General features: G+C 31.9%; 1 pseudogene; it reads left to right on the top strand.

The window, feature by feature from the left end:
- Positions 1-2,351: 2,351 nt before the first annotated feature.
- Positions 2,352-20,658, top strand: part of LOC144369707 (cadherin-19-like) — a 43,107-nt pseudogene continuing 24,800 nt past the window's right edge.

Below are 20,658 nucleotides of genomic sequence, written 5' to 3'. Positions count from 1 at the left end.
TTTTTCAAATAACATATTATTAAATTTGGGGGATTACTTTTAGTTTTTTTAGAGTTTATATTTCTTCATTGTTTCACACTGTGGTTACTGAAATATCCAATTTGGGCAATAGTTGTCAAAAACTAAAGAAAACCTTAAGAGAAAGTTTACTATGAAATTTATAACAAATGATTCCTCTGATAGTATATCATCTGCTAATACATATACAGAGAAAAAAAAACCCATCTCCCACTACAGTAAAACCAAGATATGAAAAAAAAAAATTCCAGGCGATTTCAGCCACTGGATGTCATGCAATAAGAAGTGTAAAACATGAGTTATGGTTATATTTAACAAGTATTTTAAATTGTATAGAAGAAAGTCACTAGAAATTTATAGAGAATTCACAAGATAAAGAACCATATCTGATCACACATGGTAATACATTTAGCAATATCCAGAGGGTGGGGTACAATATAGAGACCAAAGACTATATTACATAAATGGAAAGGAAAATGAAAAATAGAGGAAACTGAGGTAACAACAAGACAACAAATATCTCAGCATACCATATTGTGTGAATATATTTGAAATGTGATTCAAAGATGTTTGAAACTTTTTAATTTAAACACTCCATGCATATTTGATTGTGTCAAAATTTTAATATTAGCTTTAAGTATCCAATTTTGATTTTGAGAGGTGCATACACATACACATGTATCACGTAAGCTCAAGTATAGTGTGTCTGGTGTGGTTACAATGATTACAATGATGTGACATCTGAAATCTATTTTACTCTGAGGATGTGGTGTATGTATCCATGACATGAGCTTGGCCCTGTGCTGGTAATTATTGTAGCTGTACAGGGATGCACAGTGGTTCGTTATGTTATTTTCTCTATTTTTAGTTGTATGAGAAGGTTACAATATAATGTTAACAGAAATATCACTTTGTCAAATAAGACAAATACTTTCTTATCACCCTGAGTGATAGTTTACCACACTTATGCAAAATATCTTTTTTATTAAGTAAACTGTATTTGTTACAAATGATTATTTACTAGCTATCAAAATATATTTTTCACTAACATTTAAAAAATAGACTTTTAAGTACTTAAAATATTCAATGTAAGGATAAAATTTATCCTTAATTTTCATTTCAACTGAATTTCTTCATGACCTTCATTAATTAAACAAGTAACAAAAATACATCCACTTGAAGGGACTACAGAGGGAACACAGAATCCCTCTTTCTTAATTGTTTTTTAATAACCTTTCCTAACAAGAGCCAAAGACCCCAAACTCTCTCAGGAATCATTAAAAAAACACCTACAGAATATTCAAAACAAGATCATGCTGAAATACTTCTAAGCCAGGATGTATGGCTTTCCTGATGAGTTCATGAAAGTAAATGCTACTGTGGATCTCACCAAATTTTCCTTCATGGTGGCTAAAGAAAGAAACCCCACATAGTTTGATGGAATCCTAAATAGAGGAGGGAAAAATGAAGTTATTCAATTACATATAAGGATGAGCATTACCAATTATGAAAGAGACAGTTTGTAACATCAGCTTCCCTTCAACAATAGGTTTTGAATGAAAAACTCAGTAGGCTGAGTTTTTGATTTTACTATTTCATTTCATAGCTATCATACATATCATAAACCATGAGCCATTTTACCCTGGCATCACATTTTGTACTTAATCCTTAAAAATGTCTTTTTTTGTTTTCAATGAGAAATAATTTTACCAAATCTTTCAAAATATAGAAGGGTAACTATCCTGCACAGGCTTTCTAGTTCGGATGTTTTATAGTTTAACTTATTATTACATTTCTTGGGTTTTAAGCTTAATTATTACTTTGTCTATTTAATTAACTACATAAAACATCATAATTTTCAAAACTGGAAGATAAATCTTATTTATATTACATGAAAAGATGATAAATACATGTCTCGGTTTTTACTCATGACTTGATGATTGCTTTCAGGGAATAGTATGAATTTTTCTGAGATGGCTAGAAGGACATAAGTAAATTAAATAATATTTTAATACTCTCTCTATGTCATCTGTCAGTCAAGGAGATAGCTAAGAGTAACTTCAACCTTCGGGCGGATTTGTGATTGCAGTTTACAACAAGTGTTCCTTGAGTAGAAATTTATAATTATTGCAATCGGATTATTGTTGGGCTACAAAATATAATTTACTAGCTTAATCAAAAGATAATTTGAATGTATATTTTATTCCATTTCTCTCAGATGCAAAAGCTATAACCTGTCTTTAGTAATTATGGGAGAAAATGTTATTTCTTAAATGACAAATTTTGTTTTGTTTCTGTGCTTTAGGGATACAAAAGATATTTGAGAGAAAATAGATGATAAAGAAGCACAGGATTTTGGTGGGCTACACACTCTTTCCTTGGAAGAGTGACACTGGTACCCAAGAAGACATCGCAATGCACGTTTGCTGGCTGCTGTCTTGTGTGCTGGGGATCCCCTGCCTCTGGCCTGGCTTTGCAGTGGCAGGAGACTCTAGCAGAGAGAAGGCTGAAAAACGGGCAGATTCTCATTGGAGAGTGAATCGAGGCTGGGTGTGGAACCAATTCTTTGTATCAGAGGAAATGAATGGAAGTCATTACATTGGACGGGTACTTACTTTCTGAAAGTCTTCCAGTCCATGGTTTTGGTGTTTGCTGAGTTCTGCATTTTTCTCAGTGGAACCACTAGAAAACCTCAAACATGAACATTATTAATTATTTAGAATTTTCAAGCACCTGAACATCATTAAAAACGTGAGTTCTAGGTTCAAATTTCACTCTAGTCTCCTACATGAAAAGGCTGCCTTCATTGATCAATAGCTAAAAATTCAGTGGTGCAATTTTTGGTAATAAATCAAAGCAGACTCAATGAGTCAAATATCATCTACCAACATTTTTTTTACCTGATTTTTCTGTTATGCTAAATAGCTATTGATTTATCCCTCCTTCATTTTTAATGAAGCAGTTTAATACTATATCCTTTTGCAGCCAAGGAGTGTCAGAAACCTACAGACTTCATTTGATTAGTGAAGTTGAAGTGCAAAGAATAGTTACTTTCACCTTCTTAGAAGAATATATTTTAATAAAATGTCCTTAATGAGACAGAACACCTCCAATTTATGTTTTTGGTTTTGATTATTATTTGGTTTTCTTTAAACACAGATAATTACAATATCATGTCCTTTTCCATAAGGTTCTTTCTCTAGATGAATAAACTGAAGTAAGTTTAACCGCTAATTAACTGGCACTAAAATTTAATTGGGCCCAAAGGGTGAAGCACTCAAAATTCATTAACTGTCTTCTAGCCCATTCAGGAGAGCCTCAGCATTAGTGTGGTATCCAGATTCCATCTAAGTACCTCTATCCTATCAACCACAGGCACAGGAGTACCTTCAACCACAGGCTTAGATTAGGCTTCAGAACACTCCTATGTGTCTGTGTTTGTCTCCCACAGGATCCTCCTTACCCTTTTAATTCTCCACAATGTCTGCAGGTAAATCACATGCCCTGTGGCAAAAATAGGGTCCATCTTAAGGGGCTGCTAATGAACTGAGTCTATCTAGCTCCATTTAGAGTGATCTCCAGAATGACTTAAACTCTTCTGTCACTGAAGAGGGTGACAGGCAAATACCGTTCAGTGGCTTTTTGTAAATAAGGTACTTAACTGTACCAATGTGACAGGAACAAAGACTATCTCCTTGGCTGTCACATTTCCTACTCCGTTTCTGCCACCTACACCAGCCTCTTATTTCCTCATGTCACAGAATGATTGGCTTTGCCTGTTCTTTTCTTTATATAACAAACATCCATTAAAAATACTTGTTTTTTCCTCTAAACAACCTCATGACTCACATTACACCGAGATAACTGGTTTGGGAGAAACTTTGGGGGATGTTTAGGTGTATGCAACTGAAGAACTGCTGGTAAGATGTCTCCCACTAAAGTGCCTTTTGATACATTCATTTAAAAAAATAAAAATTGGGGGCTGGGGATGTGGCTCAAGTGGTAGCGCGCTTACCTGGCATGCGTGCGGCCCGGGTTCGATCCTCAGCACCACATACCAACAAAGATGTTGTGTCCGCCGAGAACTAAAAAATAAAATATTAAAAATTCTCTCTCTCTCTCTCTCTCTCTCTCTCTCTCTCTCTCTCTCTCTCTCTCTCTCTCCTCTCTCACTCTCTCTTTAAAAAAATAAATAAAAAAAATAAAAATTGGAAAGGCAGTTATGTTAAAAAAATAAAGTGACATTGTTTGGTCAAATATTTAACAGCTGCTTAATTGAGAAAATATTTTAAAATAAAAATATAGTAAATTTCAAAATATGTACTATAGTGCATGAGATCAAAATGAGTTTAACACATGCATTTTGTGACATTTAGAGGCAAGTGTTCAGTAAAAGAGTTTTGGTGATTTACCGCTTAAAATTGTTCTTTATGGGCAGGCATGGTAGCACTTGCCTGTTATCCCAGCACTCCAGAGGCTGAGGCAGGAGGATCTTGAGTTCAAAGCAAGCCTTAGTAACAGTGAGGCACTAAGAAACTCTGTGAGACCCTGTCTCTAAATAAAATACAAAATAAGGCTGGGGATGTGGCTCAGTGATTGAGTGCTGCTATGTTCAATCCCCAGTACCGAAAAAAAAAAAAAAAAGAAAAAATGTGTCTTTAAAAATGTTAACCTCCTTGGTCTTTGAAATTTATAATTTAAATAAGCTTGGTATACTCCTATTCTTTACTGAATTTAATTTACATTCATTCAATATTGAACAAATTTTAAAACTACACTGAAGTGATATCATTTTAAAAACATGGTCTATTCATTGCTCATTTGACATATTCATTAGAAAATATATGAATTATTCTTAATTTCATAACCTCATGACATACAAAATCTCTTCTTTTTATAAATAATTAAAGACTATCAAACTAAAAAAGCTATAACCATAACATCAAGTTGGATGTTAGTTTTCCCAAATCTGTTTCTTCCAGTATGTAGCAATGATAATACAGATTAAAACAACAACAATAAGAGCAACAACAACAATAATACTATATTATTGTTATTTGGAGTATGTTTAGAATTTCTCCACAATAGCATAGAAAAGTTATATGAGTTAGTGAGGAATAATAACTTTTAACTGCAGCCATCAGACAAGTTGTAATTGGTTTAGGATGGCATTTCATGGTTATCTTTGTATTTTCATAGGAAGTTTTCCTTTGAAGAAGAGTATATTCATGAATGGTGGATCAAGAAAACACACATTTGTAATAACAAAGGCATCATTTACATACAAAAGGAGAATTATTTATGTAGATTTAATTATGATAAACCAGACAGCCTATTTAACCACATCAATATCAAAATGACATCTTTTAACATATAAATTTTAAAATCTAAATAACTCATCAAAACTATGAATGAGCAATTTTTCACAAAATAAAAAGAAGAAAAGTGTATGTTTAAAAATCAAGTAAAATGTGTTAGAAAGAGTGGGCATTTTCTAGCTTAAAATTAAAGATTTAAAAGCATGTTATATAATTATCATCATGGGTGAATCTTGGAATCCACAGTCCTGTGCCAAATCATAAAACTTCCCAGAAACCTGAGACTATGGGTAATTTTTAAAAATTTTCTGTCTTTGCTTCTGCATAGAAAAGATTGAGTTCATCAGTATTATGTAACTTGTAATGTTATAATTACTTGTGATCATAGATATAAGTAAAATTTTCTCTAGGTTCCAACCAAATATAAATATTCGAGGCTTTGGTTTTAGTGACCAAAGATGTAACCATAGAACAAACATGGACCAACTATGTTGTGAATATTTTATGAAAGAGATTTTGTTTTTCAGTAATAATATATTACTAGAATTGTCTATGTAGAAGAATCAAATTTCTGTAGTTCTTTATATTTTAAAAAAATTAACTCTCTTTCTGATGGTCGATCTTAAATTTGAAATTGATGTGTGAATTAAAATAATATAGGAATTAAATAAGATTATTAACTCAAGGAATGATTAGCACAAAAGGAAACGAACTCTTAAAATGGATTTTTCATTTTGAGCATATCTGGAAACTCAGTTGTACCTGTTTGTACTTACAGGTAAGATCTGACTTAGACAATGGAAACAACTCTTTTCAATACAAGCTCTGGGGAGATGGAGCTGGAAGTCTTTTCACCATTGACAACAGAACAGGTGACCTATATGTCATACAGAAGCTCGATAGAGAGGAACGGTCCCTTTACACTCTGAGAGCCCAGGTAATAGACACCAACACTGGAAGGGCTGTGGAGCCCGAGTCTGAGTTTGTCATCAGAGTTTTGGATATCAATGACAATGAACCAAAATTCCTAGATGAACCTTATGACCCCATTGTCCCAGAGATGTCTCCAGAAGGTATTGCATATTAATTTACATCAAAGATATTTTAACAATGACAACAAATTTTAAATTTTTGAGCATATGTTTTGGAAGTGGATTATCTAAGTATTACATTAACACTTCCTTCTATGAACATGTTTAAGTGAAATATTTTTAAAAAACTAGTCTATAGTAAAAAAAAAATTTAAAAATGGTACTGTGCATTAATAAATTACCTGTGTTATTAAATTTGTCTCATTCTGGAAAGCAGTAAAAAAGTTCAAACATGTTTATTTGAGCAATTAATAAAATTCTGCAGGATATCTATTTAGAATATAGAAAGCCAATTTATAAAACAAGAGCTACTATTGACATCAAAACCAAGGAATCTAAAGACTAAAAATGAACCAAAGTGGTGGAAAACCCCTGTGCAACTATTTCAAGTTTCTTTTAAAGTCCAATGCTATTGTTACTAATGATTTAAATATGATATATAAAGAACAGGGTGATTTCCATAAGACATAGGAATTTATTGCCTTGAAAACTGGAAATGTTTTTCTAGTAGGGGAAAAGCTATGTTTATGCAAAAATTTTCCTTTAATTCAATCAGTGAAAATACTTTAAAAGCACAATAAATAGTATAATTTAATTCAAAAATTTACTTAACTTTGAAAAATATGATTCCATAATGATCATTTAAAATTATGCTAACATGTTTTAAAACTGCTTTACCTAAATATGTGATTCATTATCCAATGATTCCAAAAATATATATTCTTTCATATAGTTTTCTGATTTCTTATATTTTAATATTCTAGGTAGAAATTCAAAGGTATCTTTCTACATCCTTTAGAATATAAGTATTTTAACTAGTGTGTAAACAAATCAAACTGTGAAATATGTATCCAAATTATTATTAGATATTAAAAATTATTTTAAATACTTCAATTTTGTTTACTAAGCAAAGGGATAGTTCTTTGCCTTCTCTTCCTCTCTGCCCTGCTTGGCTCCTCTTCACCTCCTCATTCCTCTCATCCTTCTCCTTTTTCTTCCTTCATCTTCTAACTTATCCTTCTTTCTCATTAAGCATATCTTACATACTCATGTACTAGGAGCTCTTCTGTAAAACTGAGAATAGAATTGGAAAGAACACACAGAAATTAATTTCTAACATGGATTATATTTTAATTCTGTACACAAACAAGAAATAACTAATTTTAAGCAAGATTATAATTGACAAGATGTGTTATGAAAATGTAAAGTGTAAATGATTGATGATGATGAACTGCATGGAGAAATAGGGGGCACTTTAAAAGTGTGTGATGCAAAAAGGCCAGCCACACCTTATCCCAAGATGATTTCCATATTAGAGTGATGAAGACTGTTTGTAGCAGTGTGTGAGTCATTGACATATGTCAATGATGTAGGTCATAACTGAGATCCTTTTAGCAGAGAATACAGCAGCTAGGGAGCTCAAAAACACCCAGGCTTACTCCACTGCTAAGCAAAATGGGGTGGGCGGGCAAATTAGAAAGAGCAGATTTGGCTGGTGACATAGGAAGAAGAGAAAGACATGAAGTATTTTAAAAAGCAGGTGTTGTTCAGAGTCAAATGGTGCACTTACAAGGGGGTTATTTTGAATACATTACAGTTTTGATGACATGGTATCACTGCAGTCTAACTGTGGCTTCCAAGAGACTCCCAAATCACGGTTTAGTGCAGGCACTATCTAACTGCCATACTCATCTTGTGCACTCCTGTTTGAGGTCCATGCACAAATCTTCTAGTCAATTTGCATAGATCATGACGTCTTATGAAAGTGCCAGTCAGGATTCAGGCTGAACATGGACTCATAGTAACACCACTGAGCACTTTTTATACCTCCCTGGAGGCCAAGTCCAACAAAGTGTGTAACATCAAGGTGTCCGTTACGAACATAGGGAGATATTCCTATTGCTCTGTTAACCTTCTCATCAGCGCCCTCTGAAGCATTTCTGCACTTTGTTGACTTTGATTAGGAGTAAAGAAACCAAATAATATAGTTATACAGGCTTATCTTAATGTTTAATCAATAATAAAGTGAATTATTTTACTAAATAGATCATTAATTTTTCAATTTATTTTCATATTCACTGTCAAGTGATGGGTTATTGTTTCCAAATTCCATGTTGCCATTGTTCCCAAATTCAGTATCCAACTATTTCAGCCTTTAAGAACTAACCAGTGCGACTTGTTTTTCTTAAATATTTTGGTTTGTGTTGGAGTCAACCACTAATTATTAGATTTTGAGTCTGCGCTTTGAACTTAGAGTTTGGTTATAATTACTGAAAGAAATCTACATTTGAATGTCATGAGAAGAGAAAACCCAAAACATTAAAAATTTTTCTCTATTAAAATTAATTAATTATTTTTGATTGACAATATTCATCCATATTTATGAGTACCATAGAATATTCATTATGTACTTGCTTATTAAACATACATTTCTTTACATATAATGTTGGGGTTTGGCCAATTGTGTTTATATTTGAAATTCACTTACTTTCAAACTTCAATTGTCAAGTGGAATGGATATATAACATTATATTTTCCCACTTGTTACCCTGGATGGCCAAAGTCATTGTCTTCCTTCCATGTGAAAATATAATACCAGGAGACATGGGGTGCCGTCATGTTTGGAATGATCAAATAAATGAATGAATGGATATATTTGTGGTAAAAAATGCTACATAAGTGACTGGACAGGTTTGGTAGCTGATACTGGTGGCTGTGAAATGCAGGAAGACTCTACTGGTCTGGATGGAGGCATATAATACCCCAAGAGCTGGAGGTAAATTGTAAATGCTGACTCATCATTTGGAAAGTTTTTAGTGCAAAAGCTACATATTCCTTTTTATGTCCTTTTAATGGTACCATAGTAATTGTCTATCAAACAGATAATCCCATCTTTCAATGATGGCTATTAGCTTTTACATAAAACATTAGCATGTCATCAAAGGAAAGGGCATTTAAAAATAGATTTTGCATGCTGCTTAATGAGCAATTAAACCTCCTTTGACAGGTTCTGCCAATATCACCCAAACCTACCTAGAAGTATTTGTTTTAAACACTGAACTCTTGCCTTGAAGGATTTTAAAATGCAGACTCAAGTGATTTATTTTCTGCAGATCACTACAACATCCTGCTAAAAGTGAATCATGCTTTAATAAATTAGGCCACATTATGTGTAAAACAATGATAATAAATAAATATTTAGACTTCACATGCCTCAAATGCTAATTAGGGTTGAAATTATTTATCATATATGTATATGTATGTATACATAAAAAATTTTGTCATATATGTATATGTATGTATACACAAAAAAAAATTTAAAGCCTGAATACTTCAAAGTTTGGTTTTATATATTTTTTCCTGTCTATAGATAGCTAGAATAAATTACTAGTTAATGTCCTCTCTTCCCATATTTTGGAGCACTATCAAATAAATATGGTCCACCCAATTTTTCATGAAACATCAATTTCAACATTATCAAGAGTCCAACATTTATGGTCTTTATGATGGGCATTTTACTTATTATCAAAGTCAGGATGTTTTTGAAGTGAAATGTCTTATAAGAAAAACTTTATTTTTTTAAAGATAAAAAAGATTATTATAACCTTTCAGATTTGAAATGTGAATAAAGTGGGTTATACTGAATTCTATGATTATTAAGGAAATATTTAAATTCACATAATTTATATTTTTGGAATTGCACATATAAAATTCACCTTTATAATTTTATCATCAATATGGCACAAGTATATCATAATAAGTGGCAATAAAAAAAAACATTTAAATTCAATTAATGTAAAATGCATGTAAATTTATTTCAATTCCTTCTCAGGAAAAAAATGTTATTTGTTGAAATTTACCACATTTGAAAATTAGATTTTAAGAATCTTATGCCGGCGGCTGGGGATGTGGCTCAAGCGGTAGCGCGCCATGCCTGGCATGCGTGCGGCCCGGGTTCGATCCTCAGCACCACATACCAACAAAGATGTTGTGTCCGCCGAGAACTAAAAAAATAAATATTAAAAATTCTCTCTCTCTATCTCTCTCTCTCTCTCCCCCCTCTCTCACTCTCTCTTTTAAAAAAAAAAAGAATCTTATGCCTTCAGACACATGAGCTGAAAATAAATTAGACTTGGATAAATTGTTTTTACTATTCTTTCTAAATGTTTTGCTTTCTTAAACAGTCTAATTTGTTTGACTTGAATTATACTATCTCAGATTATAAAAAGTTGAGGTGTCAAAAATAAAACACAAAAATAATAAAAATGACCTAGTTTCCAGATAGTTATGGACAGAAAAACAGAAATAATTGAGGAATACTTTGCACAGTTATGGTAACGAGTAGGAAAATACTGTCTCTTTTCAGAATTTCATTTGGAGGTTCTAGGTTGTAAAGTAATTGCTTCTCAAATATAAATCCACTAAGGATAGGTCAGTCAGGACTTGTGAATAAATAATAGTCTTCACACTGATAAAATCAGGTCTCCATTGAAAGGTGGAAACAGGAGAACCAAGGAAACTAATATTTTCATCCTGAATTTGACCAATAAATTCTCTAATTCACCTTATATCTATTTGATTGTTACTAAAATCACAGACTTAGAGTACAGGTAAAAATCTTTCTTTATGAATCGAACTGTGAAAGATGATGTATTAAGAACTGTGTAATGTTTTGAACGACCAACAATAAAAAAAAATCTTTCTTTAATCTATGCTTCTTTACACAAATAAACACCTCAAAAATTTATCTGAGATTAATTCAAGTGTACTCATGTTAAAACTGCAAGTTAAAATAGCTTTCCTATTGGAAAATTTATATTTTCATTCTAAAAGAAGCCTGTTAACCTTTATAACATAGAATTTCACACCAAGATATTACATACTAAAACAAATGAGTTATTTTGAAATATGCAGTTTGAATTCAGCAAATAGTAAAATAAAAAACTTTACCACATGTGTTTAATTTAGGATTCTGTAATAAATGCAAGCTTTAATTATGAAATGCTCTTGCCACAGGTTGCTGACTTCCTTATTACGTACATGATAGCAAATTACTCTCATATAAAAAAAATTACTTCTCCTTTATACTTTTGTATTTGGATTCCTCCCATAATCACCAGAGATTAAAGCATTCTATGTGATATGTGACAATACCATTCAATAAAGCTTTCTTGTAATGTTAAAGTTAGTATTTGTAGGAGACTTGTTCAATCTTCTGTGAAACTCTTGGTTGATAATAAAATGCACATAATCAACAGTGACAGAGCTACACTTTCCTTACACAAGATCGTTCTCAGTGATGGCAGAATAAGTCTTATGTGCTGAGAAATTCTGTTATTGATGCTATCATGAATTCAATCTTCAAAAATATTTACATAACTTTATATAGGTTAGTATTTATTAATATTGCCACAAAATGTAATTTAAGTGCAGCTCCACATACATAACAATTATTAGTATGTGTGTATACTATTATTATAATTTTCTGTGTCAGAACTAATTAGTAAAGGCAATTTCCAAAGACTTCTAAAAACCATGCCTTCTAATTGAAGCACTCAGTGCAGGTTGATATTTTGTGTCACCTACTTAACAATAAGTTTCTACAAATAGAGTGCCTGTTTGAATAGGTATAGCCAAATATCAAGCTAAACTTAAATTCACAAGGACTTTTTATGACAGATAGTTATAATGATTCAGAAGCTAGCTACAAAGACATAACCAATATTTTCAATTTCAATTGTAAAAAAAGTGTCTCTGAAGAGTAATACAGCCAACTGAAACTAGTAATCATTGTAAAAATAGAAACCAAAATTATTATACAATTATATTTTATGTTTATTATTGGAACAAGTAAGACAATTGATAAGTTAGTCTTATTGAAATGTGATTCTGAGGCTACAGTCATCTAATCATACTTTTCTAATGAAACGGGTTAGATACACATTGATTTAAGATAATCTTTGGGCTGGTAGGGTCTAGTCATTTAGCTCTCCCTATTTCCTAAAAGCTCAAGGATCTCTGACCAAACAATACTAACTCCACTGAGGGATGCAAACTGACGTTTAGACTCCTTGATAACCAAGTAAAGGTTTTTCTACTCTCTGTTTATTCCTCCTGATGAGATTCAAGGATCTGGCCAATTTCAATTTTTAAGTTTTCATCAACTATATAAATACAATCAGAGGATGATGTCCTAAAGTAGAAGGAGGTCTTCAAGACTCAAGCTTGAAGCATCTCTAATATTACTGACCAAGAAAGGAAGGATGTCATGCATTCTTATACAAATTAGTGTTGAAATTAATCATTTATTTGTCCCATCCACATCTAAGATTTAAGATTAAGAGAATCTTTGGTCTGGTAGAGTCCAATTAAAAGAACTAATACAAACACGAACTAGCTTAATTAATGTGCATGTAACTGATAATATGAGAAAGAAGGGATTAGGAGACCATGGATATTTTATATTGAAAGACATGTTGTTAGTCTCCTACTGATTGTTCTCATTCTCGTGTGGACTGAACAATTGATTCTAAACTATATGCAAAATAGGAATGTATAAAATGTTATCAAGTGATTTTATATTTCTGAAATCTTTTGATGTTTATGTATTATTGATGACCTTTTTTATTTTTGTTGGTGCTTTATAATTATAGATAATAGTAAATTTAATTATTCCCTCTTCACACATGCATCTCTCATTCCCCCATATCTTCCCTTTTCTTCTCCTCTTCCATCACCAAGATATGCTTGTTTCTACTCTGTTGATCTCCCTTATAGCATTATTATCATTGTTATTATTATTTTTAAATTAATGCCTTATAACTATATATTTAAGTGAGATTTATTGTGGTATATTCATAATTCATATAAGACAATTTGGTAAATTTAATTCCTCAGTACTTCCCTATACTTTCTCCTCCCCCCTCCCTCTCAATCTCCTTCCTCAACTTTTTGGTCTTTCTTCTAATTTCATGAGATCCCTCTGTTTTATTTCTTCTCTCTCTCTCTCTCTCTCTCTCTCTCTCTCTCTCTCTCTCAACAGTACACTAGGTTTTCCATTTTGTAGAGGACAAGGGAATGACATATTGAGATGCTCAAGAGGTAAGTTTCAGTTAGAAGTAAAGAAAGCTTCAACTTAATATGAGATATTAAAGAGCAGGGCTGGAAACAGAATCTAACTCCTTAACTCAATGTGTACTTAGAAGGGTAAATGAAACAATCAATCTAACTCAGTTTGGTTAAAGTAATGCTCCTTCTGAATCATTTTATTTGAACAAATCATCAAAATTATTGTATAGGCATGTCTTAAAAATATATGAAATTAACAAGTGTCTACATGTTAAGTGGTTGGAATAATTAAGCATTGGAAGGGGTAGGTAAATTTTTCTTTTCATGTATTTTATTATTCTAGTTTTATTTCAACCCTGTGAAAGTGTTGCCTAATTAAAGTTATGTAACAAGAAGGGATTCTTTGGTAAAATATGCTATTTGATACTAAAATAAATGTTGTAGGTAACATTAAAAGAACTAATACATCAGTTACCCTTCCATTGATTGACATATTGCCTTTCTAGGGTAACTGATGTGAAACAGCAATCTGTTTACGGGGTAAAGTTGGGAGTTCATAACCCACTTGAATCAAACTGTGAAAGATGATGTATTAAGAACTGTGTAATGTTTTGAATGACCAACAATAAAAAAAAATTAAAAAAATAAAAAGCTTTTAGAAACAAAAAAATAAAAATAAAAGAACTAATACAAATAGTGACAAATGCATAATACTGAGGTCCACCCCCAGTTTGAAGTATAGAAGCAATCCCTATTAGGGTGTCCCAGTTTATACAATAGGATTGTGTTGGAAATTTCTTTATTTCTTACTTTCTTTTTTTTTTTTTTTTTTTTGCTAAGGGGAATTGAACCCAGGGGTGTTTTTCCACTGACCACACCCTAGCCCTTTTTGTTTTATTTTTCATTTTGAGACAAGGTTTCACTCAGTTGCTTAGAGCCTCTCTAATGTTCTGAGGCTGGCCTTGAATTTGTGATCCTCATATCTCAGCCTCCCTAGTGCCTGGGACTACAGGCACATGCCATGGTCCAGGGTTAGTGATGGGGAAATTAATAATACTAGTTCTAAAGAAAATCACAGAGCTTATTGGATTTTGTACCATTGTATGATCATTCTTTTTGAGAGTGCATATTTTGTTTCAACAAACGTAGATTTTGATGAAATTGGTAATGCTCAATTTCATTTGTATAGATATGATTTCAAAGCTCAATATTTTATGCAAATATTTTTGCACTTGAGCATTTATAGTAAATGCACAAATAATTATTTCACATGGTTGTATTGATTAATACTGAAGTTAGAAAGAAGGCTTACTTTATTAATATCAACTAGATTTTGTTTTGCTTTTTATTCCTCAAAGAAAATAGGTACAGAGGAAAGAACTGAAACAGGCCTAATCATTATTCTTAGCCTCCACTGGATATTCTTTCAAGCTCATTTCAATAATCTTTATCAATGTTTGTCAACATTCTGCAATTGTTTTAGGTACCGGCCACATTAAGATTTTTGATGAAAAGCATTTTCAAGTATTTTTTTAAAAATTTTCCAATAATAACACATCTTGGAAAGATTATGGATTATACATTATAGTAAACTGCTTAATATTTGACATGTTATGGATCTGCATCTGAAGTTCTGTAATGCGTAGAAGAATTAGGGCTAGTTTATATAGGGTTATGTTCCTTGTCTGTAAAATAACATTACTTCAATAATTCAGAGAAAACAGGTAAACTAGGATCTTGTTTTATAGTATGATCTTCCTTGCTAATGAAAAGTGCTTTGCAGAATTGAACTCATATTTAATAATATTGAAGTCTTAATTTCCTGTCAATATGTGCTTTTCCTTCAGGAACATTCGTCATCCAGGTAACAGCAAGTGACGCTGATGATCCTACAAGTGGCAATAATGCAGGTCTCCTGTACAACTTATGACAAGGGCAAGCCTATTTTTCTGTTGAACCCACAACAGGTATTTCTGATTTAAAAAAAATGAATTTTGTTGATTTTGTTGGCTGGGGTTGTGGCTTAGGTGTAAAGTGCTTTTATTCACTTTTATTCACTTTTGCGGCTGTAGGTAGTAAACTTATGGAATCAGAGATATTAGAACATGGATGCTTTTGTGAGATTATTCTTCTGCATACCCCAAATAATAATTTAAATGACTATTTTTATTGTGCAATTTTGTTTCAAGAATAAGATACTTGCTTTGATCGCTCAAGTAATAATTGTAAGGTAGATTGTATGAAAATTCTTTTTTTAAGGAAATATCTTTTTGAGGAAACTCTGTTTTAGCTACACAAATACATTTACAAACATTTCCAGAAAGCATGAGCAACTCTCATAAGAAGAAATTATGATTAAACATAGAACAAAGAAGAAGCAAGTAAAATTGTGTATGTATGTTTGTATCTATTCACACATATTCAACCAGAGCATGATGTCCTAATTATTGACTGTTGAAAAATGAAACAAAACTGTTGATTGCTTCATCATCTTCTTCTCTCACTTTCTCTCTGACTTGCCCCATGCCCCAATGTCCAGTGAAATCATATTTATGTTGATGGCTCAACAGAAGTCACTTTCACTCATTTCCTTCCAGTAGAATAATCAGTAAACCACAGCAAGTTAGCAACATTTAAATCTATTTTTACATATCAGGTTTCCCAATCATTAGTTGTATATGGGAGAATGGTTTTTTAGTGTGCATGTACACACTAAATGCACAGGTCTAAATCATGTCGATGCTGCTCAACTTAGCAAATTCTTGTCCGGATTAGGGTTCTCAAATCTTCTGACTTGTCAAGCAAAACATTTATGTATCAAAAAATGTTTTGGTCAACAATGAAGAATGGCAGTGGTTCCATAATAGTATCATGGATCTGAAAAATTCCTTTTTGACACAATTTGAATGCTCATTGTAACATCCTCCATGCCTTTTCTTTTTATTTTTTATTGGTTAGGTTTTTGGTCTTTTCCCAGTCTTCAGACTTTCAGTCTCTACATAGTTTAAACTTTGATATATTTCTGGATCAAGTCATTGGACTTATTTTCCCAAAACCCTTAATCCTTGATGCTATTAACCCTGTGGCTTTAAAGACTGCTGCTGGGCCTGACAACATCCAAGTCTACATGTCCATTCTGAATTTTCTCTTGAACTCCACAGGTAGACATCAAGCTTCCTACTCAGCATCTTCATTTGTACATGTTATACACATTTAAAAGCTAACATTCTCTTTATTCAGCTTCTGATCTCATCTGCCTGCTATTCCTCTTATTCCTACAGATTTTCTTATCTCAATTATTAACAAATCCAGGCTCCATATTGCTCAAGCTTAAATCTCATTTATTCAGTTCAAACACCACTGGGTGTGAAGAATTAATGATCCAACTCAGATTGAACTGCGCCAAATCCAGTTCAATTTTAATTTCTACTCAGCTGAGTTGATGATCAGTTCTATACATTTGCTGATACCTTCTGATTTTTATTTTTCTGTGAGCAAAGACACATATACACACACTCAACTTTTAAGAGGAGAAGATTCTGTTAAGGTTTAGAAGTCCTTTTCTCTTTCTCAAACCAAAAACTCAATCTTTTGCAGGTATTGTTCATTTCTCACATTCAAAACAATCTGGATGCTTCTCACCTGCTCCTTCCAACCACATTGGATCATGCTGCTGTCTTAATCAGTCTCTGTTATTGCAATAAGCTCTCACCTAACCCTCGAGTTTCACCATCTTCCTCCTTCAGTTTATTTCAACACAGCTCTCATGATCTTGCATGTCATATCTTATCAGTTCTATGCCTTCCCATCTCACAGATGAAAAGTCAGCACCCTTAGTATCACCTAATGGGTCCTAGCATTCCTAAATGATCTGACACCATTCAATCCTGTTCAGGACCTCTGAGACCTCATCTATGTCACTCTATCCTTTGCTTTCTGGAAAACCAACTTCAGGCAATCAACATGGATTTTCATCTTCTCTGTCCTCATATATTTCTTCCCCTATTTAAATTCTTAATCAAGAGCCATATCAACAGTGAGTTCTTTCCACTTCATCAAAATTTAAAACTATCCACCACAACATAGCCGGAGTACTTGTTAGTATCCAGTTTATTGTATGCTTCATTCCTGCTAATATGAGCAGAGGGAAGCATCATTCTATATATTTTACCTTGTTGTATCCCAGTTACTAGAATATGGACTTGTTAAGAATTTATGCTGAAAAACATATTTTTGAATGTGAAATAAACTGCAAAGACTGAGTACTGATGGTAGAAAATATTCTTTTGTTTTCTAATTTTAAAACCTGGTGGTTTAATATAATCTCAATAATATTTAATTCTGAAGCATCTGTTTTGAAGTGTATGTTAATGTCATTGTTTTCTCTTTATTAATTGTTGGGAACTTTAATTTGTACAATGAAATCAATTATTTTTAAAAATGTTTCCATAAGGAAAGAACTACAGTTAAATCATTACATTCACTCTAAAAAATAAAAGAACAAAGAAAACAAAAGTAAAGAGTAATATATTCACAACTTATAAGTAACTATTCTCCCACTTTAAATAAAAGTATAGTCTCAAAATGCAAGCTGTTAAGTAACTTGCTGTATACTTCTAAAGGAACCTAAAATTCCTTTAAATAATTCTATTATGTCTGCTTTATTTTAATATTTTATTTTCAAGAAGTCTCATTCATTGAAATATTAACACCTAGGATTATTTCTTACATTTCAGAATAAATCATATATAATAATTTAAGAATGGGCAGCTGGAGTTGTAGCTCAGTGATAAAGTGCTTACCTCACATTGCATTTAAATAAATGTAAGTCAGTCTAGAATGTCAGCTTTACATTAATAAGTCACTCAGTTAGTAGTTCTCTGATATTATTTAAGTCATCTCTTAATTACTTATAATACCTTATACAATGTAAATGTTACTTAAATAGTTGTTATCTGTGTTGTTTAGAAAATAATGAAAAACTTGTACATACTCAGTACAAATACACATTTTCCAAATGCATTTGATACATAGTTGGTTGACTACACTGACATGAACCCACATATGTGAAGGAATAACTGTCTCTATATATGTATATATAATATATATGATAATAAAGGTAGGTTTGTTTTTTACCACAGATATGCATACATATATTTGCTCTTGGATATTTACTCAGGGGGCTTAAAATAAAAGAATCACAAGAAGTAATGGAGACTGTTGCACCTACATCTTGCTTAAAATACTCTTCTTCAATCAAAAGAAATGAAACTGACTGGAGAACTGGTTGAATCCACAGTTATTACAGGGAGAACATTGTGGTTCTAAAAATGTAAGGAAGAAGCCATAAAAGAATGGAAGAATAGGAGTGTGTTGAAACGGCCAAGGAACCATGCTGTAATTAATACCTAATATCCAAAACTGAGTATTTGAATAAAAAATGAATTAAAATATTTGGTTTGTATGATGAGTTTTGGTTTGAATCATTGGAAACAATTCTTATGAATAGATACTAATGAAGATAAATAAAGAAGCACATTTTTAATCACTTGTAAAATAATTTTAATTAATAAATGTATAATCAAAGAAATAGATATCAACATTAGCAAAATAAAGTGGTAATATTGTGGTCATTATTTGTACATGGATACTGAAATCAGTAGGTTAATATATAAAAAGAAGCCAAATGTTTTCAGAATATCTTCCTGAGATCTTTAATAATTACAAAAACATAGTAGTTTTACAGTGAAGAAACCTGGCAGATACTTTGATCAAGAGTCACAGCTAATATTACAATTACTAAGACAAGATTGATACCTCTGTAACTTTCAGGCTCATTTTATCTGATCATGAGAAAGCCTCAGACAGACACCGACATTTGAGAGGCACTGTATAAAATCACTAACTAATATTTTCCCATACACTAAAGGGCATACCAAACAAGGACATTGATACACCATGGAGGGGACTAAAGTGACATGGAAAAAAAATGCACTACATAATCCCAGACAGAACTATGAATAAGGGAAAAGAACATTAGTGGAGTGACTGGTGAAATCCAATACTACAGTTTGTATTTTATTTAATAAAAGTAGAGCATTTAACTTATCTTGAAATAATAATAACATTATGGTCATACACAACAATTTAGAAGCAGAATCTGGTTGAGAGGCATAAGGGAAAATTTGTACTTTTGAGAACAGTCCTATGAGACTTAAGTTATTTAAAAATATGCATTTAATTGAATTAGTGAGAACATTGCCAGTATAACTGAGAGGAGGATAGTACAAACCAAAATAAAATAATTTACTATTGATTAGTTTTCTGATGTTTTCTCCTAATTTAAAAAAATGTTGTAAAAGGAAAATGAATGCACATATAAAATTTGATTAGCTGCAATTTATCTCAAGGCCAAGGAGATTTCATCTGGTGAAGATGATGTGAGAAAGAAAAAAAATCTATATAATCAGAATTGGTGGCTCTAGAAAAAAATAAGGAAAATAATTCATATTATATATTATTGCTTAAATCACATACTATTATCCAATCTTCCTAGGGGATCAAATATGATTTTATTCCATTTTAATTTGTCAATGGGATCTACATCTATTCATTATCTACTAATTTAAAAGAATTTATAACTCCTTATCAAACTTTTAGTGGGTTTTAGTTGCAGTGGTGTTTCCAGAAACAAAATGGGATATTTAATACAAAATGCCAACTGTTAAAATTCTCTTTAATTTTGCTGACAAATATATTCAGTGGGAAATATGATCACTTGTAGCTATTCAAATAAAATGCTTCTGAATGTTTAAATATATTTAAAACTGAACTCCTCTATGTCTTCATTCTAATTTCTATTTTAATTCTTTCTTTAACACCATGATAAAAATTAGCATAATATTTTTAGAAATCTGTCAATTCAAGATTAAATTATTCTCATCTTTGCCACAATTTTGGCAAATCTCACTGAAGTCTCATGGAAATATTCAGGAATATATGCACAGTGAGAAGCCGTCATTGAAACCACATGGTATTTTACTTTACTTTTCATTATTCATCATTTGCAAGCTGATGAGACATGCCGAGAACTTCAAGGCTTCTTTAATTGTAGATTTGAGATAATTTTGCAGACTTTCGCATGACGTATTTTGCACCTTGAC

This window comes from Ictidomys tridecemlineatus, chromosome 13 (assembly GCF_052094955.1).
Source record: "Ictidomys tridecemlineatus isolate mIctTri1 chromosome 13, mIctTri1.hap1, whole genome shotgun sequence".
In the NCBI taxonomy this organism is placed as follows: Eukaryota; Metazoa; Chordata; class Mammalia; order Rodentia; family Sciuridae; genus Ictidomys; species Ictidomys tridecemlineatus.
This window is presented reverse-complemented; position numbering and strand designations above follow the sequence as displayed.